This window comes from Fistularia commersonii, chromosome 16 (genome assembly GCF_037954325.1).
Source record: "Fistularia commersonii isolate RoL2024-O1a breed Wild chromosome 16, RoL_Fcom_v1.0, whole genome shotgun sequence".
NCBI classification, from domain to species: domain Eukaryota; kingdom Metazoa; phylum Chordata; class Actinopteri; order Syngnathiformes; family Fistulariidae; genus Fistularia; species Fistularia commersonii.
In genome coordinates, this window is record NC_141299.1 from 12,202,501 (window position 1) to 12,228,679 (window position 26,179).

Genomic DNA, 26,179 nt, shown 5'->3' on the forward strand with positions numbered 1-26,179 from the left:
TCTCAAACGGCGTGAGTAGGAATGATGCGACAAGACTTTCTTAACAAATTCACGGAAGCCGGCGACGTTTGCACGATACGCCGGAGGGAAAACATTTTGAATAAATCAGCACAGATGAAACATGAAATACACGTTTTGTGATTTCAATATATATCAATCAAATGGATTAAGTTATTTTACGTCCTGTCACAAAACACCTGCGCTACTCTACTTTTTTTTTTACTTTTTTCCATCCATTATCTACCACATATCCTGAAAGGAAGGGTACACAAGACAGAACTGAGACCAGTGATGCTTTTCTGGTTTAGAGACGTTTGTTGATGTGAGACAAGTGGATACAGAGAATAGGGTTAGATGGAGGAGGTTGATTCGCTGTGACGACCCCATGAAGGGGAAAGGCCAAAGTAAAGGAAGAAGAAGAAAAAGCTAATTTTAGCCATTATGATCTACAAAAGGAAAATAACAGGTCAAATTAAAATGTGTGTTATAATATGGATATCAGTAACTGTGCAAAGCATTGGTCAGGTTTGGTCATGCATGTACAGAGGAGGAATGGTGAATAGATTGGCAGAAGGATGCTGAGGTTAGAACTGTCAGGCAGGAGGGTTAGAGGATAACCAAAGAGAAGATTTATGGATATAGTCAAAGAAGAAGTCAGGTGATTTCTGAAGTTAGTTTATGTGAGAGAAGAGGATACAGAGAATAAGGTTAGTTGGAGGAGGTTGGTTTGCTGTGGCTGAAAGAAAAACACACAGTGGCGTGCAGAGGGGCGGGACTAAGGGTCACAAGGGAGCCTATCTGGAGCCTATCTGGAGCCTATCCCAGCTGTCATTGGATGAGAGGCGGGTGTTACCTCGGACTGGTCGCCAGTCAATCGCAGGGCTAAGTACAGAAACAACCATCCATTCACTCTCTCATTCACATATCTGGACAATTTTTCCAATTTTATTCTAATGAACCTCCTGCATGTTTTTGGACTGGGAGGAAACCAGAGAACCCGTACAAATCCCACGCAGACGCAGGGAGAACATCCAAACTCCACACAGAAGGGTAGCATCATGCTGTGAGGTGGATGTGCTAACAGCCCCTTTTTACATTAGCAGTGAGAATGTATTTATTTATTCATTTATTTATTATAATAAATAAATATTTATAATAAACAAAAACAAACAAACAAATATATAAATAAATAAAAAGTAAATAAATACATAAATAAATAAATAAATAGATGAATAAAATTTTAAAACATAGTTGTACTCATTCTATTGCTATTAGCTGAGGTGAGTAGGTAAAAGAACTAATGTAGATGCACAAAAAGCTGAAGAAAAGAGCAAAAAGCCACGTCCGCCTGTTGCTTTTAATGGTCGCGCCACCTCTGCAGTGTGTAGGGTCTCCAAAAATTAATTTATTACCGCTGGAATTTTAAAATTATGATCTCATTTCCTTGTCTGATTAAATGCCCCCCCCATCCAATGGATGCTCGGGCCAATGCACCTTCCCCACACACACATATGATAGGTGCATTTGTGAGACACACACACACACACACACACACACACACACACACACACACACACACACACACAGTAGATGCAATTGTCTGCGTAAGATCAGTAAACACCAGACCGTTTAGAAGAAAAAGATAAAACGTCACGACGAAGAGGGCAGGACATTTTTTTTATTGACGCACTCTCTGAGAGGCCGTACGCCGTCATAAGCGCAAGTACTTTCCGGCGAGTCTCTCCTCATCAGTTTGAAGTATGGATCTCGTCGCTGGGCATTTATGAAGAGAAAAAAATGGGACCGGCGCTGCGGGAAAGGTGTTCACAGCGGGCCCGAAGAGAAACTGATATGGTAGTAAATCTGGACGGACAGACAGGGGAAGGGGAGATTGAGGGAAAGACAAATGGAGTTCCACTCAGATGAAGGAGTGGAGGGAGAGAGAGAGAGGGAGCCCTTTGGGTTCTCAAAAGCAATTCCATCTTAGAGGGTGCCTCAAATCTATCATTTCATCAACAGCTTCGATGAACATGACGTCCATCTTCTGGATTTAGGTCAGGTTTCAGCGTCACTTGCATCAACAGTCGAACTATTCAATATTCTGGATCCGTATCAATTTTGTAAAAGGGGTGCTTTGCCAAAATAAGCCTCATTTCAAAAACAGCAGATGAGAAGGTCTCTGTTGTCGAGGGTAATCTGCTTTATTGTGGACTGCATTTGACTTGAAAAAAGGTTTAAAAAAAAAAAAAAAAGCAGCAAAACATCAGATTTCCCGACATCAAGATTGTCTCGTCCTCTCCGCTGGACGTTTGTGTCACATCCCCTGAAAAGCCGGAGACACCGACGTGTCCGAGTGCCTTTGAGACACAATCGGAGGGATCCGGTCCGGGAACAGGACTGGAATCACAATGTCTCACTGCTGACAATGAAAAAACTCTCATTTGGGGGACATTTTTTTTTTATTTTCCTCCCATATTTAATATTAAAACAAAATGTTTTGATTTTTTTTTTCTTTGATATCTAATGCTCTGGAAAGAACATTTTGAATTTTCCTTATGATACTGCTGTCAGCTGATGCGTTTGGATCACAAGCCTATTATGGTTTTTGCATATTAATAACAGGAAATGTATAATACTCTGCAATTCTACAATTACATTTCATTAATCATCAGTATAATCGGGCCGGATATAAGACATATTTAGTTTTTTTTTTTTTTTTTAACCGATCAGTTGAGCTGGGAAGCACGCACAAATATAGGTACAAATTATACAAATATGAAGGTAAAAATACAAAATAAATAATTAATCACCACTGATATTTTTGCTTTTGCATAAAATACAGATACACAACCAAAATAAATGACCTGACTGCTTCTTCAGATTAATTCAGTTCAGTTGAACTTCCCAAGAACTTTTTGCTGATTTTATGGAGATTTAGTTTCTGCAAGATTTTGTTATTCCCAGCTGACACTTTCAGGGCATTTTAATGCTCATTTGCTATAATCGTTAATATACGCGGGGCATTTTCTTTTCCCTGAAAAATTGAAAACGATGTTGACTTTTGAAGGGGAAATGAGCTGACAAAACAAAAACATTGTCAAAACTAGGGATAAGATGTGCCAGCCAAAGGGATCCCTGCTGGGATGTGGGTCGATTATTAAAAAATTATATTTACAATTTGACAGTATTCTTCATATTGATGTCGGCCAGCCCACCCGGGCAGTAAACAGGAAGGGGCCTCCGTTTTCTGCCTTAGGGGATGATGTTTCCACTAAATCTTGCAATGCACAAATGACATAACACCATATATGATACCTGGGCCGTTTGCAACATCATCCTCCATAAAGTAGACCCATCGCGGGAAATATTATCAGCCATAAAAGTATAATAAAATAGTCCAAATGCACTTTGTCACTTATGCATGAGTCATTATTCTCTAAGGTCTGAGCAGCTGGGGGAGTGACTCCAAAGGCAACATTCACACATCCGTCGTTTCCACAAACCACCTTTCTCTCGCCGGGCACCCTGTCACTTCTGCACCGCCTCAAGCACGTTGGTCACATCTGACCGTTATCCCCAACGTTGTCATCGTCTACTTCTCGATTTATCCTCGATTCATTCAGTCATTCATTCACGGTTCCTTTACTGCATTGTAAAGGACGATCGCAGGACTAACATCGGATGTTTGATACGTCAAGTGTTTATAAAAGGATGAAGATGAATGGGGAAGTGAGGAGACATCATGTGGATGAAAAACAGAGCTCATTCATTCATTCATTCATTCATTGCATTATCTATGCATATAGTGTCATCGAGTGAGAGCTGGGGTTGACCAGCCAATCACACATCATATAGAGACATACAACTATTCACTTTAAGGTCGCCATTGAGCCTAATGCATGTTTTTGGATTGAGAAACTAACGTAGACACAGAGCAGAAGCAAATCAAAGTCTCATAAACACAGAGTTATAAGAGGGATTTCTGCGATTCAATTGTAAGCACTGGAGAAGAGACTGAGGCAAATCTACCGTCACCTAGAACGACCCCAAGGAACTATCTGTGCAAAAAAAGACCCGATGAGGTAAGAGGTGGTCAGATAAAAGACCATGTGGGAGACGCAAGGGAAAAAAGTAAAAGCAAAGTGGAGAGAAATAGAGTGGATGTATAAAAGTTGTGGGGGGGGGAGTTTCCAGTGATTCATGTGTGCCTTAGAAGCAGAGGAGGTCAGGAGATATCAATCAGACACTGTACATCTGAAGGTGGAGAGAAAAAGGAGGACGCAAAAGACAAGATTCAGAGAGGGAAAGAGTGTAGTAGCGGTAGAATACGGAGATGTCAGCACTCTGGAAGTCAGAAAACAGACCCTTCCTTCTCTCGCCTCGGCCTTTCTGTCAAGTCCGGTGGGATGAAACCGAGCCTCTCCCGGCCGGTCCCGCCCACAAGGCAGGCCATATAAATTACATGCCCGGACTACAAAACACTTGCGCAAATCCAAAATAGCCGGGCTCGGAGTCAGGGATAAGAAAAATGAAGACACTTTGTTATGGACACTGTGAGGAGATGGAACATCGGAGCTCCCATCGGCCGGAATATTAAACAACGGAAAAACCTTTATAACGGCAGCGTCTCACCCCTGACTCCAAAAATACAATAATAGAGCCAGTCCTACCCAATGTTGCGCCCTAGGCAGGCTTTTATATGACACCCCCTCCATCCATGATTTGCAAGAAATCCATTAGCACGTTGATGCTAAAGATAGCATGTCACCCAATTTAGGTGCTTATAAAATTACAAATAAATTAAAAAACAATCTGAAATAAATAATAGAAGAGAAAAAAAGCCATAGTTGCACATGAACTTCTCCACGAATGTTAACCCTCATTAAAATGGCTAAAATGGCTCATGTTTTTACAAGATAAAGATAGCATGTCAAACAATTTAGGTGCTTATAAAATTACAAATAAATTAAAAAAAAATCTGAAATACAATAAAAATTCCCTTTCCACAAACTAAGAATCCTTAAAATAAGTGAATGGATCATAATAAATTATATATATGACAAGAGGTCACGTCAATAAGTCCCACCCCCCGAAGTGAGCAAGCAGATACTGATTGGTCTTGTTTGATATTATCATTTGTAGTAAGATTGATTAGGCATTTTCCATTTTAAGTGTTAATGGTAATAACTGGTTAATATTATTATGTTGAAGGGGATTTTTTTGCCGACGATTTTTGGCGCCCCCTGGAGGCCTTAGAATTTGCCTATACTGCCTAACAAGCCAGCCGGCTCTGTGAGAGTGTGTCGCTCGGTAAACTGCCTCCACCTCTGCAAATGCTCAACAGCGGCAGAGGATAAAAAAAAAAAAAAAAAAAAAAAAAAAACGCTGATTCAAACAGTAAAGTTGAGACACAGTCGCTCAGCCCAGCGGGGCTCTGCTGACTACTCCGATCCTCCCAGACAATGGGAGCTGCGGGTCGGGTGGAGATTAAACACGGCAGAGAAGTCACCACAAAGACACTGGCGGATCACCTTGCCGGAGCGAATGTAGACCATTTTGGCTGATTCGATTATTGAAAACGACCGCAGGACGCCGGAGGGGGGCCCGAAAAGCTAGAGGATCAAAGAAGACAAGACCAAACACATCCAGGGCAGAAGAAAAGAGAGCTTGTCTACACATTTGACTTCATGGTCCATCAGCATTTTTCAATGAATAAGAACAGCGGCCTCGTCCGTATCCGGGTCTTCCAGCTGAATTGCTGTAATCAAATCTTCTACGATTTCGTGAAATTGTCATTCTCGCTTGTCAAGGTTGAAAGGCTGCAATAACCACTCGCCTGCTGCGTGACACATGTCTTCCCTCCGCTTGTCGACGGAACAGCATATAGGTTAGTTATTATCTCAGGTGTCATATCGCCACATAACACACAGCCAAATTGAATCACGCAAGGTATGACACTGTTATTGCATCGGGGTCAATGTGGCATGGGAGCGAAAAACAAAACGGGTTATTTTACTCGCGACCTATTGAGAAATTCATTTAGAATCGAACCGTTTAACCGCGCCACGTTTAAACGGCGGCAATCAAAATAATTCAGCAAAGACCCTTTGGGCCATGTAATAAAACAGCCACTTCGGTGGAAAATGGAGAATAAATGACGGAAGGTGTTGAATGTAATAGCAGAAATTGGCGGTGACGCAGTGAGACAGCTGTGCGGCGGAGAGCCCGACTCACTAATGTAGTCCGCGTAATACTTTATATCCTGTCGGTACCTCGGTAGGTCTCTGTGGGTTAAACCACCGGGGTTTTCTCTTTCCTCGCCATCTCTCCTCTCATTTCAGGTCATTAAGATGATGACCCCTACCACTTCCTGTAGATCAGTTTTGCCATAGTGTATTTATCATAAGTGGTAAGCTGAGAGTGCTCATTACAGCAAAGGAGACACCAGCGACTACAGTTTCTGTCCCTCAACATTTCCATTTCATGAGCCTCCTACGGCAGCATGTTCAGCATCCGGTCCCTTTAAAAGTACTTTTAAAAGATTTTAACCTGTAAAAAAGCAAATTAACGCTGGGGTGAAAAGTCACAAATGTACAAGAATCGATTTAGAGCCGTCTTAAAAAATCAAACAAAGATCAAACCAATGATTACTTTCACGATCAGTTCAGAGTAAGGAGAAGTTTCTATGGGTTTTGCAGGTTTTAGGAATTTCACAAAACATTCAGGTAATAAACCAATTCCAAAAATCCACTCCAATGCATTAGTTAACTTATCCGAAAACTCATGAAAATCAAGATGCAGATCCATATAAACATATATACAAATACTTATATATGTATATATATATATATATATGAGTGTGTGTATATATAAGTCATTTAGAGTGTAATATGGATAAATATCACCATTATATTATACATTTGTATATATATATATATATATATATATATATATATACATTTATGAATATGGCATTGACCGATCTGGAATCCCGGCCAGTCAGTTCAGAAAAGCACTGACCCATCAAGATTTCAGAAACCAACTTTTCATTCCAGTCATCACTGTTAAAAAGAGAGGTGAATTATTCAGCAGAAGTCATTGCAACACAAGACAAATTCAGACGTAAGAGGCCAGGAGATGTCCAGGTGCATCTTGACGTCTGGCACAGATTTCACAGTCCCAGTTTAGCGAAGGGCCGAAGCCCAGAGCTCCCCGGCTGGAACGGGATCAAATTACAGAGTAACTGATTTTATCTGAACGGCTATCAGGTGCCGGGTAATGCACTGACAACGGATCGCTTATGGAGCTTTTCCCTATCAGCATTAACCGGAAAAAAAAAAAAAAAAAAAAATCAGAAAGAGCAAATGAGATTGAAAGTAAATTAAGAGAGGAAATGAGATTTTTTAGTTTGAGTGACACTTCTAAATTAAATTCGCTTACGTGCTGTGAAGCTGTTTAGGATGTATGAGTCCTAATGACCTGCGAGTTCAGATGAGATATTCGCCTCGGCATGACAATTCAATCCACATCTCCCGAGGGCACGCGGGCCCTCCAGCCTCCTGAGCCGAGGACCTTCCGTCTTTGCCGGACAAGCGGGGGCCTTGGTAATTTCATGGCACGGTGGTCCATGATGCAGTTTAAAGGTTTCAAATAAATCCAAGCAAGATGGGTTGGTGAGGTGCATTCCGGTAATGAAGTTGATGTTGGGCTTATTTTGTTTATTTAAATTTCAACCCCTTTGAATGTATACAGTTAAGTTACCTTTACAGTTCTTTTCATTGTTTCTCTCAGGGAAATGCAGTTGGAACATATGAAAGAAAGCATTCAATCTATTTGTTTTTTATATTTTAACTTTTGAAATACCTGTCGAAATTTTTCGATATGTAATATCATGCATCATTTTTCTCTTTTATTTTTTATATTTCCACACCAAAATTCGGACTCCAGAGATTTCACATTCGCATTCCAGAGGGAGTTAATTTGAAGTCGCTCCAAAAAAACACGAAGTTAAACACAGTTTATTATTATCATCATCATCATTATAATCCTGCATAACATGACATACATACTGCAGATCGCGACATGCATCCGGTCTGATCGTCATCAATGATGTTTTTGAAAAGCATACCGGGAATTTTTCACGAACCTGCGTCCACGTCACGGATGCTGCAGCTTCAAACTTTGGGATGCTTTCGGCTGTTCGCCTCCTCCGCCGGCTGCTGAGCGTCGCTTTCCACGGACACCCGGTGGAAAGCAGGCAGACTGCCGGACGCGCCACGCCCACTCAGCGTAACCCGGTGATCGCAGCCAATCGCTCCCACTCGTGTCGATATTATTCATGAGCTCTGCGTGGAATGATACCAGTGCATAGGATTATTATAAAGAAACATTTGAATAAAGTTATTTATTTAGGTGTTAATATTTTTAAAATTCTTTAAAAAATATATCTATTTCTATTCTATTTTTAAATTCTAAATTCAATATTTTTAAATTCTAATTCCGGTGATAGCAGCCAATCGCTCCCACCCGTGTCGATATTATTCAGGACCTCTGCTTGAAATGATACCAGTGCATGGGATTATTATAAAGAAACATAAATTATAAAGAAAGCTCTAAACAAAGTTATTTATTTAGATGTTAATATTTTTAGAATTCTTAAAAAAAAAAACCGAATCTATTCTTATTCCATTTTTAAATTCTAAATTCAATATTTTTTTAATTCGAATTCCGATGATAGCAGCCAATTGCTCCCACTCGTGGCAATATTATTCATGAGCTCTGCGTGAAATGATACCAGTGCATAGGATTATTATAAAGACACATAAATCATAAAGAAACATCTAAATAAAGTGATTTATATAGATGCTAATATTAAAAAAAAAATCTTAAAAAAAATCTATTTTTATTCTATTTTTAAATTCTAAATTCAATATTTTTAAATTCTAAATTCATTCTGGATGTAACAACTAGACAACATCACAAATCAGAGCCTCACACTATTTAAGTATATATGAATCTTATCACTATTATTTATGTTTTTTTAATTCATTCAAACTCTATGTTCTGAAAACATCCTCCTGTTGACAAATTGCACGTACATCATTCTCCACAGTGGCGCTCACGTCTTTGTGCACTGGGAGCGAAGGTACATTTTTTGATCTGTGAAAGACAAACAAGAATAGAAGATAAATAATCTTCACTCTTGAATAGTTGGTGAGGTGTGGTGAGAGAAGCCCAACCTATGAATGTTTACTCCTCCTGTAAACACAAAGTGCCACAGGACAGACATTAAGGTTGTGGAATTTAAGGGTGTCATAAATCTTATGGACAAATTACGCCATTAACTCATTTGTGTCTGTGACTTCTATTGCAACAGATTACGTATTTATGTATGCTGCTGTACATATATAACATTAGTTGATGGGTTTCAAATGCTATTTCACTGACGGATTTTCAGAAAAAAACAAAATGAAAACAGCAATCTACTGATGTGCATCTTAATCTCAGAGGGCTGAATTTCAATTGGCATTTTAATAGCAATACATCAGAGGCTGAATTAAAGAACTGGACAAGACCTTGGATATCTAATATGCTTATCTCTCCTTTCGACTTGTTTAGTAATTTATTTAGTCATTTTTTTAACATTAGATGTCTTTTGGATGCCTCAGCTGACACCAGACATGTTTCTCAAATCATTTTCCGCATTTCTTCACTATTCCCATCGTAATTACTTTTGGAGCAAGCTAATTCAAATCTCTGTTCGTGCAATTGTATCATCCCTAAATTTGTAAAAACTTCTGTAACAGAAATGAATGTTAGCTCTCTATCACTGAAATTCATCTTCTTCTCAAGTCTTCGGTTCGCTGTCATATTCCCTCCTGTTATAATGCTTTTTCGGGGCTTTTTCCCAAAACATACTTGAGACAGTGGTGTTAAGAAATTCAAAATTACAGTAAGTCAATCTGAAGAAGGAAATAATAGCTAAATGTGTTAAAATGAGGTGTTTGTGATCAAAGTACTATGACGTGACTCAATCAGCCATCTGTACAATCCTAAAAAGCAAAGATGGCTGATGTGGCTAAAGGGGCGATTACGTTAACAAAGCAAAGGTCTCAAGTCTTAGAAGAAGTAGAAAAGCAGTTGTTAGTTCGGATGAAGGAAAGACAGCTTGCAAGTGCTGGCGAGAAGAGAACGAGCAATATTTAATGTTTGCCATAAATAAACCCACAAAAAAGTTTCACTGTGAGTGAAGTATGTTTTGGGGTTGGAGAACGGTTCGATGGGATTTACATTGATTTCAATGGGAAAAATTGATTAGGTTAACATTTTGGTTCACGAACAGTCGAAGAAATAATTAAATTTGTAAGCCGAGGTTCTCGACTGCCGCTTATCCTGCGCTCGGGGTCGCGAGGGTTGCCGGAGCCTATCCCAGCTGTCATCGGGCGAGATGTTGGTTCTACTGTACATAATTTTCAAACTAAAAATCTCATTCAATTTCTGTTCATTCATTATCTACCGCTTTTCCTGCACACAGGGTTGCGGGGGATGTTGGAGCTTATCCCAGCTGCCACTGGGCGAGAGGCGGGGTACACCCTGGACCAGTTGCAAAGCCACATCCAGTATCCCTGTAAGGCACAAAAAAAAAAAAAAAAACATTATTTCCATATCAGTCATCATTGTCCTTTCTTGTCCATCTTCATTCATCATGGAACCGGTGGCGTTCCCCTGAAACCTGGTACAGGTCGCCTTCCCTGCTCTGGGAACTCCAGGTCACAAAGCAACTGCCGCAGAAGGTGGGATCTAAAAGCACAGTGGCCGAGGCACACAGAGCCTGCATGTGGAATGACCTTAATTTGATTTATTGCTGTGTTTCTTCCAGTCCTGGGAGTATCACCTCCGGTGCAGTTACATGAGCATTTGGGGAATTGGGCTTTTTTTTCTCTCTGGAAACTAATGTATTCTGAAAAGAAATGTATGGTAAGTGTGAGCCTGATACCACGTGCGTTTTTAAGAATCACCAAAAAAAGGGGACTTTTTCCTGGTTCGTACGGAAGGAGTTGAAAGAGCAGAAAATGGAAATATTTGAAGAAAACCATCCCAAAAAAAACAAGTTTGCCACTATATAGTCTCAACAACTTTGGAACCAATGAACTATCGGAAAGGCAGGGTACTGAGCAATGACTTGTATTCCCCAATGGTGTGTGTGTGTGTGTGTGTGTGTGTGGTGGGGGGGTGGGGGCTGACACGGCTAAGTTTTAAAACCTTTGGTACCCCAATGACGTACATCTATTACCACCGTGCTAGTTTTAATTAAAGCAATTTTCTCTTGGAACAAAATGGCAGCTTCACATTAGGGGCTGAAAACGTCCATGTGTTTTAAACCGTGCACAAGAGTGTGTGTGTGTGTGTGTGTGTGTGTGTGTGTGTGTGTGTTCATCCCTTGTGAGTGGCTGTGTGGGTGTTTGCAAGTACATTATGGATGTGAGGTGTGTCACTTTCACTGAATGGCCATTTGTGTAGGAGGCTTCCAGAGCTGCCACATCCAGTATGTTAATAACAGACTTCCAGCTTGTTGTCCTGGAATGAATGTGTGTATAAATATATCCATATATATTCCCTTCTGCATTTACATGAAAACTTTTTTTTTTTTTTGCATCGATGTGCGTGTGATGGGCTGTGGTGTGTGGGTTGGAGGGGCCGGTGGCCATGACCAATCAATAAGCCTGATAATGAGATCTGAGGGGTGTCATTTGGGCGGCCCCGGGGCCATGCAACTGCAACACCTCCTCTTCTGTAAAGAGCATCGTTGGCTCCTCTGCCGGGTGGACGTGCGCCTTATTAACATTTTTAGCCAACACAACAATCCATTTGCTTTTCCTTGATATTTTCTGTTGTTGCTCCTTTTCGCTGTAATTGCCCAGTGATGGTCAGGCTTTTTTTTTTTTTTTTAAACAGGCATGTAAATATTTTGCCTGTGTTTTTTTTTCCCTTAAACTTCCTTAGGCTATGCTTTCTCTAAATACCACAGTAAAGTACAAAAATAGCACGCATGTCAATTTGTACTGTAAAATCCTATGAAATCTATAAACCGCTATGACAGTGGTGGAAAATCACTTTCTGAAATTGTGCCACCATGAGTGGCGTGCGCTCTCGCCCACCATCTCACACAAATATCGGATGCAGATTCAGAAGGAAACTTAATAAGGTATTACATCACGGGGGGGGGGCTCCATCCACAGCAAACAAACTGGAGAGTCATAATGACAAAGTGGGTTTTGGGGGGGGGGGGGGTTTCACAACAAGCTTGAAATTTCTTGCCTCTCCATGAGATCGGCGGCCCCTCATGACGGTAATCCCTCCCGTGACGAGCGCCAGCGCATGGATAATCAAAACGATGGCCTCAGTTTTCCGAGTCAAAGACACAGAAGTGAGCGGGGTATCTGAAAGTCGTTCGAACCTCCGGGAATGAAAGCTGTTGTGCAGTCAGTGACCTTGAGAATCACGTTGGTTACCCTGGTGGACAGTAATTGTATGTGTTGGTGTGTGTGTAAGCGCACACACTATACATGAATGTGTGTGCAAGCATGGCTTGTACAGCAGGGATTTGGCCAGTGAGATCTACAGAGGGATTTTTGCTTAATTGTGCAAAAAAGAGACTTTATAAGTAAACTGGAAATTGTTGATGTGGGGGGCTTCTGAAGTTTCTGTTTTGCTTATTATTAACAAATGACAAAGTCACTGTGACTATGAATGTTTCACAAATACAAGTTCATCAATACTTGTTAAATTTGTTTTTTTGGACTCGGAAGCTACCCAAAAAGTTCGTAAACTTCCCCGCTGCCCATTTGAACTGAAGCGTCTCAGATAAGAGGTGAAACATCTTCAAGGGAAGAAAATCAAGTCTAGCTGCTACGAGAGGAAGATAGTGACAGGAACTGACCAGGATCTGGATGACTGACAACCTTCACAGACAAGGTAATCAGTACTTAACATATTGTTATCTGTGACTAAATTCGCCGATTGCCTCAAAAATAGTTCAATATTAGCAATAAAAGTGGCAGACAGATTTTACAACATAACAGAATTTGGACGAAAATAATTTGATAAATTTAAAAACCCCAAGTACTCATCAGTAGTAATGATTGCAATCAATGTTCCAGACCTGTCACGAACTGCAGGGGCGGACTCGGGCAGGGAACCACACCTCAGAGCAGAATCTGGGTTGAAAGCGCTTCATTTTGGGGAACGGCAGGTAGGGTGTCACTGGTAAGCCCCCGACCCCGAGACAGAGTTGCACAGGGCTGGGTCTCACCAGGACAGGGGGCCGGTTGTGGCAGGGATGGGGTCCGCAGTGCTCTGTGAGAGCCACAGTCCCCCGGCACCAGGCAGAGCGTGCCGCCGGCCTTTATAGGGATCTTGATTAGCGGCATCTGCTGCAGCTGGCGCCGATTACAGATTGGACCCAGGTGTGATACCCTGACAAGACCTGAACCTGTGTGTTTCGAGTGTCTTAAACAAGTCCCGGGGACTTTTGGGGTCTGCAGCAGACATGCATCGGGGACACAAAAACACCAGTTCGAATCGCGAAAAGCATCAAGTCTTTTTTTATGATGATATCAAAGTATCTGAACTTTCTCAAAGTGCTGATATAAAGAGTTACTAAGGTCACCACTCACAGCTGTCATCAATTTACAACACCATGTAAGTTTGGAAGTCACGAGGGTCATAAGGTTGGAATGGTTCAATCCAGGGCCCTTTGTTAGTGACACCTCCTCGGCTGGGAGAATCATGTCCATACCAGTTAATTCATAAGTATTTTTTTAGACCAAACGTCCAGAGACGTACATCTGGAGACGGAGCTATATAAGCCGTTGCGATAAACAGATCGGGAAATAGTTACATTGGCCAGATGCTCTCCGGGCAAACCCTGGTCTTGTTTGATGCCCGACTTTTTTGATTAAATCTTTTTATGTTACCAAGACGGTGTCCATCGAATCTTATTCATCATCTTCTACATCATCATTTTTTGGTAAACGACAATTTTCAGATGTGAATAGACGTGAGACATTTGTGTAAAGTTGATATTTTCAAGCGAAGGGAAATAAACTTATCCAATTTAACAGTGGCGTTCATTCAAATAAAAGTTGTCTTGTTGCGATCAGTCGTAGGCAGGAAAAACAGAATCATTCAGTAGGTTAGAGGGATCCATGCCGTCTCAGCTGAACTCGGTGTGTGTGTGTGCATGTGTGTGTGCGTGTTTGCATGTGTGTGTGTGTATGCGTGTGTGTTTTCCCACTATCTGTTCACAGCTGGGGTTCAGACAGTCTCCCAGACACATAATTATGACCACGTAAAGTGTCACGTTTACTTTCATGACAAAAATGTCATGAAAGTAACCTTTATGTAAGGTGATTTTACCTTATTTACTGTTTAGTTACTTAATATTAAATATTTATTAAAGAAATATTGCTCAGCTCAGCTCATATATATTCATCTACACTGATGCATATATATTCATCTACACTGATGCATCATGCGTTAATTTCTATGTAAAATAATTCATGCAATATTGTGATTTTTGTCTTTTTTAAATAAAGTGCTGCAGTATAAAGTGTGGTTGCTGACTTTTATGGCTCCACAGGAGGAACACTGCGCAACTCCTGGTAACATAGTGCTGTTATTTTGCTTGTTTGTATTCATCATTCAACAAACCGCACAGGACCATTAAGCGGATGCTATAATATTAATTAAACTCTAAAATGGGGCTTTATTTGAATACACCGCTCGATTAGCACGTTTGGTCAAATGCATGAACAGAAAAATATCAAGAATATCTCTTTCGATTGCACAACACCAAAACAAATCATTTAAATAATACCTATTGATGTAACTATTTTATTTGTTTACCATTATGAGTATTTGACATGTAAACCTGCAGGGGGTTGCAAATGACCTTTTTACTATAACGTGTGCACACTTTTGTGTCCTCTGGTTGGGCTGGCGAGAAAAGGAACCCTGTGTTTCCCTGTGTTGTGATTATTTTTTATTTTTGTTTTTGTCAGGCTGCAGGGAGAGATGATTGGTGAAAAGGGTTTAATCGTGCAGTTTCAATTCTGCTTCTGGTGTAACATTCTATCATACAGTTCAAATAAACTTGTGCTCCTCACACACACACACACACACACACACACACACACACACACACACAAGCGTATGGCAAGCTCAGATGTCTTTATGCAGGCTCAGCTGCTGTAAAGTGTGAAAAAATCTTTCATCCCTCCTTGTATATGAGTTTATGATGAGACATTAGCTCAGCCCCTGACCTTGGTAAAAGCATTTTGACAATTCATCTCTGCCCTTAAGGAAAATTGATGGTGTTAAATGCATCATCTGTTATTCCGGGGAGCTTTAATTATACAGATGCCAAATAGTAATAAACAAATTCCTGTGGCGGCTGAGAGGCTACTTCTGCAGCAGCGGGTTGTTGACATCCTCGCAGCAGGACATCCAGCGCCTCCTGCTTGTGGCGTTTCTTACAGAGGGCTTCACTTGTTTTCCGAGGACCATGCTGGTTTCAAGAAAACCGTAGTCACGGCGTTTGGTTTTAGTTTCCATTTAAGACCAACAGCACCCGTGAGCTTTTTGAGCAGCTTCGGTTGGCTTAATGAGTCAAATGCATCAGGAGTACAGCTGCAATCCATTGGAAGTTTTATACGTCCACAAGCAAATTTCCCTCTCATTTCTTCTCTTCTTGTCCCTCGGAAAGCTGTGTAGACTAGCATCAGTCCCTTTGTTTCCCGTGGATTGGAAATTGCACCCGAAAGCAGCACAATGTGGCATTACTACAGTGTATACCGAATGAAAGTTAACACTAGTGGGAAACCAAAGTTAACATGAACAACCTGTATAGTTCATCAACCTAGCATGCATTGTGCTAGTAAAACATTGGCGCCACACCTGAGTTAAAGTATGCCTAATAAATTGCGATTTTTAGAGATAACAATTGTTCATGCTTTTTCACAACACATGCTAGAATCAGAAAAACAGTAAAGCATGTTTATGCCTATTAAAATGTTGGACATTTGATCAGAATTATTATTGAAGAGCTGCAAGCAGGCTGATTTTACAGATGCGCCACTAAAACGCTGATACATTTCGTGTTCTTGGAAAGCGTGGGTTTCGAGGGTGTTTTGGGGCGTTGGACGTGTTGTAGTGGTGGTCGGGGGCTCAGTGGGACTGCATTAAATTAATATAAAAGGGTACTTGATTTAGAAAACAGTGGAAGTGGGGATTTCAAATTCCCTGGACATGATTATCATCACCAGAGGATTCATTTAGGCAACATGTAAAGTCATTGATCGCTCCTTGGAAAAAAAAAAAATGATGCAAATGACATAAGGGATATAATCTTTGCCAAAAAAAGGCACACTGTCATTCCATCGTAATACATCACTTTCAAACTCTTATTTGCATATTTTTTAATTTGTCCGGGGTGTTACACACGCACACACACTCACACACACGAAGATGAGATGACTTGCCCTGTTTAACCCTTCTTCTCAAAACCAATAAGTCAATCTCTCCCCTGGTGATTAATGACAAGCCCAGGGACCATTTCTCCTGACCCGCGGAATCGGTTTGACGTATAGAAGGTAAAATGTTTCCGAGGGTCTCACTCAGCCAACAAGGAGGTTTTGATCGGCTGATTGAACAACTCATTAAGCTGTTTAGCGCGGTTGGATGGCGTGGCCTCACGGATACGGGAATCCAGATTTCCAGCTCTATATGGGACATCGATCAGGCCCGCCGGAAGTTGATCCAATAATAAACTTAATATTCCCCCATAAAGACTTTGTATCTTGTTATGCATCTAAATGTGCACTTTTAACAGTGGTGTTACATCTTCGTCGTGAGGTTGTTCGAAATGAAATTATGATGGAGATAAAATTTGCAGAAAAAGATTAGCAGATTAGCAGATTAGCAGATTTAGCAGATAAAATTTGATAAAATTTGAAAAAATTTGATGAATTCTCAAACTAACTTTCCAACCCTTGGGATGGGGATTGCTGATTATAATGCATTTTTGTTCCCTAGACATTAATACATTTCTCCCCAAAATTATTTCTGATTTTCTGTTAGCTTTACGGCACTTACCGATCAAACAAACCTCACCCTTTTCAACTGCGACTCATTTTCAAAATGTCCCCCTGTGTATTTATAGTCTCATTTGTCTGCATGCGTAGCAATTAATGTCAAGAGGAAAGACCAAGCTTGGATTTGAAAAGGTCTTGCCGGCACTGTGAGGAATTTAATTCTGGTCTGACTTGTCTTCCAATGATTTACCCCAAGAAGGGAAAATGTGAAAAGTGAGCATTAATTCAACCTGCAACAACTTGCTTAAACTTGAACTGTATTTTAATGTGGCCTCTACTCGGGTTCTTACCATGATTTAAATAAAACACATAAAGCTGATACATGATGAGCCAATACACTCTCAATTGCCGTTGTCAAAAACAATATTTGGTTCTGAGCCTTCGTGACGGCTGGTCTATAAATTAGCGCTCGGGTGTTTGCATTTACTGTTTCATCCTTTTTGAGACTTTTGGCCCCGGTTAACATCATGTCTGATCTGTGAACATGTGCAAAAGATGATAAAAAGCAGAAAACTAGACTTTAAAAACAGCTACAGGTTACAAGTTAGTTTTCTTAACTCCATTAATTAAAAGTCAGACTTCTTTAAGTTTAATATTTATCTATCGATTTTTTTATTCAACACGCCAACCTTTTTGGATGGAATCTATAATCTATTATTAGTCATTTACAGACATACAATCATTCATGGACGTATTCATGTCATATAGAGACAAGCAGCCATTCAGACTCTCATTCACACGTCCGAACCATTTAGGGTCTACAACAGGGGTCCCCAAACTTTTTCCTGCAAGAGACAAATAACTTTTCCCTTCTCTGACGGGAGGCCGGGCCAGTTTATAACAAAAAGTGTGGCAATCGCAGGTGTCTAAACGTAAACATCTATTGACAATTAACCCTTTCTGGGATCTTGACAGGGAAAAAAAAAATCTGAATATAAATAATAACATTATTAATGAAATAAGTAACACCATTTATGAAATAAATAAAAACCAAATAACCCTTTTCAAGTTTTTCACAGAAAAAAAAGAACAAGGAAAATTAACTTGTAGACAAAACTGTTTGCAGCTCTCTCATATCAAATTCACTGTGAAAACCAGAAAGCAAGCAGGCAATGAAACCCAACTGAAACCAACACCTACCAACACAACACATTTCACCACCAGTAAGGTTTTAGAACAGATTTTATCCAGATTATATTTGTACTATTATTTGCATTTTGATGATAAAATCATAATGCATGGCGGCTGCCGTAGTTTGGGGACCACTGGTCTACAAGTAATCTACTGCATGTTTTTGGACAGTTGAAGGAAACTCCTGCAGATGTGTGAGAGAACATGCACACTCCACACAGAAAGGCATCAGGGATCCAGAAAGAAGGAGTGGTCGCCAATGCGCCGCCGTGCCACCCATCAATATTTCAACAAAATAAAGAAAATTGAAAACAAAGTCTGACCACTGTGGACCCGGATCCCCCCTACAGCAGCTGCAGGTTCTAGAGACGCCCCGACTTGCTTATAGAGCCATGATGATCGGGCTCCTGTCAAAGTTGCTCAGATCCTTCCACTCTCCCAATTTTTCTGCTACCAATACATCAATGCATGGCGACGAGGTGTTCATTTGCTCCCCAATCGATCACGTCATCGCAACCAGAAAATCAATGTTATTCAATTATCCTTCCTGTTTTCATAATTTTATAACAGAACAATTTGTATTGATTCAATAAATAGATACCTTGATTTTTACATTTTTTGAAAGACTTGAGATGATAGATGGTCTTCTTTGAGAATTAATCTTTTTTTTTTAATTTTTTGGTTTCGTTTCATTGTCTTTGGTTATATTGCTTCTTTTAAAAACTATATCAGGGTGCAAAGCAGACCTCGGCATTTTACGGTCCGCGGGCATTTTTATTTGACCCGCCAAACTATTTTTTTTGAATATTTTAACAGGTATTTTCAACCAATATTGAATCTATAAACTTTTTTTTTCCTTTTTAATTTTTTCTCCAAAATAATGGTGGTCGGTACATTTAAATTGTCATTAAGGATTTTAAAATTGAAATAAAATGCCAAAAAATTGGAATAATTGAATTGCAATTTTAATTTTGTTCACCTAGTTGGCCTGCGCATAAAAATTAAATAAGAAATGTGGCCCCCCCCAGCCAAAATAATTGTCCAACCCTGGTGTAGATATTAGTTAGGCTCCCTTATGATTGTACGTTCGTCCATTACTTTTGCTCATTTCAACTTGTCTAACTATTATAGAGCAAATGTGATGTGGATATTTGCAGCAGTGAGTAGTGATAAATGGTGAAACCCTTACATCCCATAGCTACATGGTTGTTTTGGTACAGCAATGAGTGAAAATCAGCTGTCCAGAGATTTGCAGGGGGAAAAAAAATGGTCAAATCTGAATATCCCAGTTGAGCGGCTCACCAGCACTGTTTTAAGTGAAGCAAGTTTGCAAAGGTTGAGGGAAAAAAAAAAGATAAGCCCCTGAAGGAGTCTCATTAAAAATTCAAAATTGCCCTTGGTCTTTTCATCACTCATTAGAGAAAGCAAGACAGAGGGGAAGGGAGGGGCTGATATTTTTGTCTTAGATTTAATTTCCTCCCGTTACATGTTTTATCAGAAGACCCCCCACCCAAGCCACAATCTTACTTCCTTTCCTCTTTTTCTGCTGTGCTCTGCCTGCGATTCATCATCCGATGTGATTTTAATATGCTTTACAGAGACTATAAGCCCCTCATTACTCAGTAGCGTTGCTAAGGACACCGCCGTGCCGCACACTCGGAGACCAGCGAGCATCCACAATATCCGGGGCCTGGCGAGCAGCTGCCAATGCCTCTATTAACTCTGACAAGCGGATCAAGCAGAATCTGTCGATCCGGGTCCATCTACCCCGACCCAGCATCCCACGTTTTATGGATTTTCATGCGGTTTATTAGTAAACAATAAAGATTTTCAGGATTAGTAGATTTGTAGGCTCAGCGCTGCAAAGGCATACTGATACGTAGAACAGGTAGCAGTAAAAACTGCAAATAATCATAATAAAAAGTACTTTCAGATATATATGAATTCCTTTATTTTCAATGCAACAACGACACATATCTTGTGTTAGTGTCTTACTGCTATATCAAAATTCCTATCCAGCAGCGGTCTCCGTTTTGGGGCGTCACAATCCTTATCTCACCGCTGTATAAAGAAGAACTACCACTCATTTCAGAGTCTCGCCGCTGAAAAAAAGTAGGGTGTGGAGGATCTCAGGGAAATATGAGTCTTTGGGGAATATGAACTCATTAAATACCATTTATGACCATTTATGCATTGCCTTTAAATGAGTGCAATTATCACTTGAAGCATGATTACGCCGCAAAGGACTCACAGGAGAGCAGGGTGCCGGATTAACTGTGTCGCCCTGACATTTTGTGTAACTCTGCAGCGGATTGTAAGGGGACGCTGAGAGTTGAAGAACAGTCACGTCACGATGTATTAAAGTGACTTATGTTGTTGGGCTTTGTTGGCTAAATCCTGTCACTGTTAATTGAGTTTTTGAAGATAATTACAAACAATTGTAGACAATTTGCCATAAAGATACCTATGAGAAAAAGAACTTTGGGTTAATTAGCATCGCCGAACCATTGCCTTTTAAGAGTTTCCATAGGGTTAGATAGTACCCTTGCGCAAAAGGGCACAACACTATCTAATGCCTGCGGATAACATATTCCAAGGGGACCTGCAAAACTCTATAGGTACCCGAAACAAAGGGTGACCCCCCTCCATCAAACAAAATATGCCTCAGCTCCGAGCCCCCCAATCATGTCAGCTTTCTCTCGACAGGAGGTCTGACTCGGAGGTGACATTCAATGCACAGGTAATATGAAACGAATCTCGCGGTGCTCTCGTGCGCGGTGGCTAGATGCAGATCTATACTGTCTTCAAGTCACAGAGCATTTTTATTTTAGCCTGAGGGGCCTTTTCTGCCTGCAATGTCCTCTTCGGGCCTTTTATCCTTCCTTCGCCGGATGGCCTCACCTTTCCCGGTGTTCTCTCTTTCACGCTCGATCTTCTCCCTCCGGAAATAAATCACTTTGCCTGTCTCTCTCTCTGACCCTGACTTTAATAACTATTGATGAGAGGATGGAGCTCTTTATACAGAACCTCATCTACCTGTCAGGCTGATGGAGAGAGAAGAGAAAACCAACCGTAGTGTGCAGACACACACAGATTTGAAGACAGATACTCACCTATACATCACCAATAACACTCCACTGGGCTGGATTAGCACCGCGTGTCCTGGATTGACTTGGGATTTCTCACAGGACTCCCAAAAAATAACTCCCCACAAATAATTAGCCGTTCTCTATTTCCATTAAACTAATGCAGATTGTTGACAGGCTAACAGCAATTACCCCCCCCCCCCCTCGGATAATTAGGAGTCTGTTACCGATGGGACGCGGCGGCGGCACGGAAAGTCAATCTAACTCGGACTCTATCGTCATTCCTGTTATTGATAGGCAGCGGGGCGAGGGCAAGAAGAGTAGTAGGCCGATACCTGTAGCCCACTCTGGCTGTCCTTTGGCTTCAGCCTCATCCTGATTTACTTCTATTGATTAGCTGCCCCTGTGGATAAGCAGCGTTTGCACACGGGACTTGTGAAACGGAGTATATGAAGAATACATGTGTGACTCACTGCTGACTCACCGAGTCGTTTTATAAGGGAGAATCAACCATACCTCCCCTCTTCCCCTCAGCGTTATTATTATGCGATATTACTCTCAGAGCTCTAATATGTGTCAATTGATGGATTTTACCGGAGTGGCCTCGGTGTTGTCTGCGCCATGTGAGCTCAGCTGTGGGCCAAAAGTCAACGGCCTTGTTTGAACCAACTCAGACAACTTATGAAGCCCTGTGCGTCTGCAGCCTGTATTTACAGCTGTGCTTTTTTTTCACCCTTGTGCATTAAAATTCTTCCAGAAGTTGCTAATACAGGCACTGGAGCCACTAAATCTCATGACATATCAGACCCCCCAGAACAGAACAGAACAGGAACGGTATGTTCAGTCGGCGAGAGAGGACAGACAGGCCCCGATCAATAGAAACAGCATTTGCATCCATTGTTTTTTCCTCCTCTCAGCAGAATCACTATTCTCATAAAGAATCTGTTCCCTGCAATTAGGGGGAGCTCGCTGATGGTGTCTTGCGTGAACAGTGGATTAGATTTGAAAAAAAAAAAAAGGGTTGGAGAGGAGGGGGATGATAATGGAATTGAAAGCGAGAGGAAATGGCCAAGATTAAAAAAGAATTTGAAAGCGATCCAGAATTATCATGAGGAAACAAAAGAAGGTAACCTCATTTTATGTATCAGATGCTGCTACAAAATGGCCATGTGTTTATTGGCTTTTCTAATTAAATTTCCTTAAAGGTCGCTTCCTTTTGAGGTCACTATTAATAGTTACGCAAAATACTCATATCGTCAACACTGAATATTCAGGAACAGGTGTTGATTGTAGGTGTGTGGGTTTTTTTTTTGGAATTGTATAAAAAGTATGACTGTCTGGGATCCAGATAGGTTGGAACATTTTCTCAGTTACTGCAGGATTGTTTTTTTGGTGAGCCAAAAGCTAATTACAGACATAAACAGTATAATCTGGTTATTGTTACCAGACTCTAGATGAAGTCATGAAGCTGTCCCTTCTCATTACTATAAAAAAATACTTCTATAGTCCATGACATTGTGCTGTTTATCTTTATAGATTTTTATTTGTCTACAGATCACATGAGTCTTCCACATTTTCAAATAATTCAGTTTGATTTCCCGTAGCATAGAGCTGATTTGAAAATATTGCTTAACAAAACAAATGGAGAGGCAGAGTAGCAAGGAGAAAATGTTACGCCGGTGAAAATGCAAGCGAAGAGAGTCACATCCATGACCCGGCCAGACCAGACTGTGTCTGCACAGAGAGCGATCTAGCCTGAGTATTTATCAGCATTATCATCCTCAATGCATGCGTACGCAAACACACAGACACACACACACACACTTTGGCTGACACTGCCGCACAGCAAGAGCCATCATTCAATGTTTGTGCTGTAATGTTGGGCCCGGGAATTCGGGCACGTCCGGCACGTCCGGCACGTCCCGCTGATCTCTGGTCGTGCATGGCGGGAGACGAAGGGGGCTGATCAGTCCACTCCGGCAGCCTAATACGGCTAAACAGACACACCTGACCCTCCATAAATTTACCACCTGTTATTCACTTATTTTTAATGCAGAGCAAGTACTGCTTGTCTGCCTGTCTCCTTCAAAGTCCTGTCTCCATTCCTGTCTCTCTGCCTTGATATTATTATTATTTTTTAATCAAATATAGGTTTTTTTCATAACACGTGTCCACTACCACTCTCTTCTTGGTATCGCTCCCTGATCTTATGGGACTAGAGCAATATATGAAAATGATACTGACCAGTGACTGTCATTGAAAGACACAAAGCTTCCCGATATTACATCCCAAACACCGTTCGAGATGCAATAACAAGAGATTTCTTTATGAAAAGATGTAGTGGATAACCTTTGAGAAAAAATTTAATTTTAATCTGTGGCAATATCCCAAAACAAAAAACCAAGATCTATTATTGAGCTGTTCTCAGCCGAAAGCACAGCTCCTCCATGTCTCTTGGTGTTATTGTGTTGAAAGACGTCAAAGGGTATTGAACCCATAATGGATACAAGAAATTATCCTGCTTGTATCTACGTGTGTGTGTGTGTATGTGTGTGTGTGTAGGTAGGTGGGTGGCTGGGAGGTCGGGGATGTACGGGGCCGTGAAAAAATCATTTGATTATAAAAGGCTATATTCAGCCATGGAAAAGATGTACAGCAGGGTCGGTGAGCAATGATACAGAGGGAAATGTATTGACAGATGCTACAAGAATGATGGGAAGACGGAAATAGTACTTTGAAGAGCTGACGAATGAGGAAAAAGAATGCGAGGAAAGGGTAGAAGAGGTAACTATTATAGACCACAAAGTATCAAAGAATTATAAACGTAAAATTAGGAGGGCATTGTAGAGGATGAAGAGTGGTGGGCAGTAGTTCCTGATGATATACTTGCGGTATGGAAGTGTCTAGGAGAGGCAACGGTAGAGTTTCTGTTTAGATTATTCAATAAGATCTTTGAGAGTGAGAAGATGCCTGAGGCCTGGAGAGGAAGTGCGATGGTGCCCATTTTTCAGAATAAGGGGGATGTGCAGAATTGCGGTAACTATAGAGGGATAAAGCTGATAAGCCATACAATGAAGTTATGGGAAAGAGTAGTGGAAACTAGACGGAGAGCAGAAGTCAGCATTTGTGAGCTGCATTATGGTTTCATGCCTAGAAAGAGTACCGAGAAGGGTGGGAGGAGATGCATTTTGCTTTTGTAGACCCGGAAAAAGCATACGACAGGGTGCAAAGAGAGATGAACTACGTTATTGTACGAGTGTATGAGGAAGTCTGGAGTAGCAGAGAAGGATGTTAGATTGGAGTAGGAAATGCTAAATTTGAGACAGTGGTAAGGTGTGCTGCATGTGGGACAGAGAATTTCAAGGTGGATGAAGGACTACATCAGGGATCAGCTCTGAGCCCCTTGTTTGCATTGATGATGGACAGGTTGATGGATGACGTTAGAAAGGAATCTTCATAGACCATGATGTTTGCAGATGATATTGTGATCTATAGTGAAAACAGGGAACAGATTGTGGAAAATCTTAAGAGGTGGAGGTATGCGCTGGAAAGGACTGAAGGTTAGTCGCAGCAAGAAAGAATATATGTGTGTGAATGAGACCAAAGTGCAATGATGAAGCTACAGGAAGTGGAGATAAATAGAGTGGGGATTTTAAGAACTGGGGAATGTGGAAAAGAGGTGAAGAAACAAGTTCAAGCTATCAGCAATGCTGTATGGTTTGGAAACAATGGCATTGAAGAGAAGACAGAAAGCAGAGCTGGAGGGAGCAGAGATGAAGATGTTGAGCTTCTCATTGGGAGTCACCAGGATGGATCAGGAATGAATCCATCAGAGGAACAGCACATGGTAGATGTTTTGGAGAGAAGGTCACAGAAGCCAGACTGAAATGGTTGGGTCATCTAGAGGAGGGATAGTGAATATATTGGTAGACGGATGCTGGAATTGGAGCTGCCAGGCAGGAGGTCTCGAGGAAGACCAAAGAGAAGATTTATGGATGCAGTGAGAGAAGATATGAAGGTAGTTGGTGTGAGAGAGGAGGATACAGAGCACAGGATTAGATGGAGGAGGTTGATTCACTGTCACGACCCCTGAAGGGAGCAGCCCGAAGTAAAAGAAGAAAAAGCCAAATTTACCCATTATTATCTACAAAAGGAAAACACACGGTCAAATTTAAATGTGTGTTATAATATGGCCATCAGTATTTAAATGTGTGCACAGCGTTAGTCAGCAAAACCCCCACATCCTTCATGTCATTAAAAATAGAATAGTGTAGGTGTAGTGAAAGTTCATCACAAATTCTGTGATCTAAAATATGATGAGTTTGTGTTTCATTATTTTCCTTTTTAGGTTAATCGAAGCTATAAAAAGATCACGGTGGGGTCGGAGCCTATCCAAGCTGTCATTGGGAAAGAGGTGGGGCAACCTGGACCTTCACTGTTCAATCACAGAGCCGCATATAGAGACATGCAAGCATTCACTCTCTTATTCACACGTCTGGGCAATATAAACTCTGGAATGAACCGACTGTTCGTTTTTTGGGATGCGGGAGGAAATCCACTCATACACAGGGAGGCATAACCCCCCCGTCAGAATCAAACCAGTGACCTCACTCTGAGACTGAAGCGCTCATCACTGTGTCAACTTTCCCCCCTTAAAAAAAGATTGAGTTAAAATATCTTTTGTTCCTTCTTTTCCTTTTGCCTTTTCCCTTCAGGGGTCGCCACGGCGAATCTACATTCCCCATCTAACCCTATTCTCTCACTACATCCAAAAATTTTCTCCTTGGTCTTCCTCTAGATCTCCTGCCT

General features: G+C 41.0%; 1 protein-coding gene across 2 annotated transcripts in view; it reads right to left on the reverse strand.

Annotated features, from left to right (window-relative positions):
* Positions 1-26,179, reverse strand: part of LOC147225959 (cortexin-1-like) — a 36,135-nt gene that overhangs the window by 7,124 nt on the left and 2,832 nt on the right. Inside the window, exons 3-5 of one of the 2 annotated variants that reach the window (XR_015107272.1) lie at positions 10,517-10,625; positions 9,099-9,159; positions 8,147-8,345 (exon numbers count right to left, since the gene is read on the reverse strand). The gene's annotated coding sequence lies outside the window, so the exon portion shown is untranslated. Of the gene's footprint in view, positions 1-8,128; positions 8,346-9,098; positions 9,160-10,516; positions 10,626-26,179 lie in introns of both variants that reach the window. The other variant, XM_086161676.1, reaches the window with a different exon arrangement.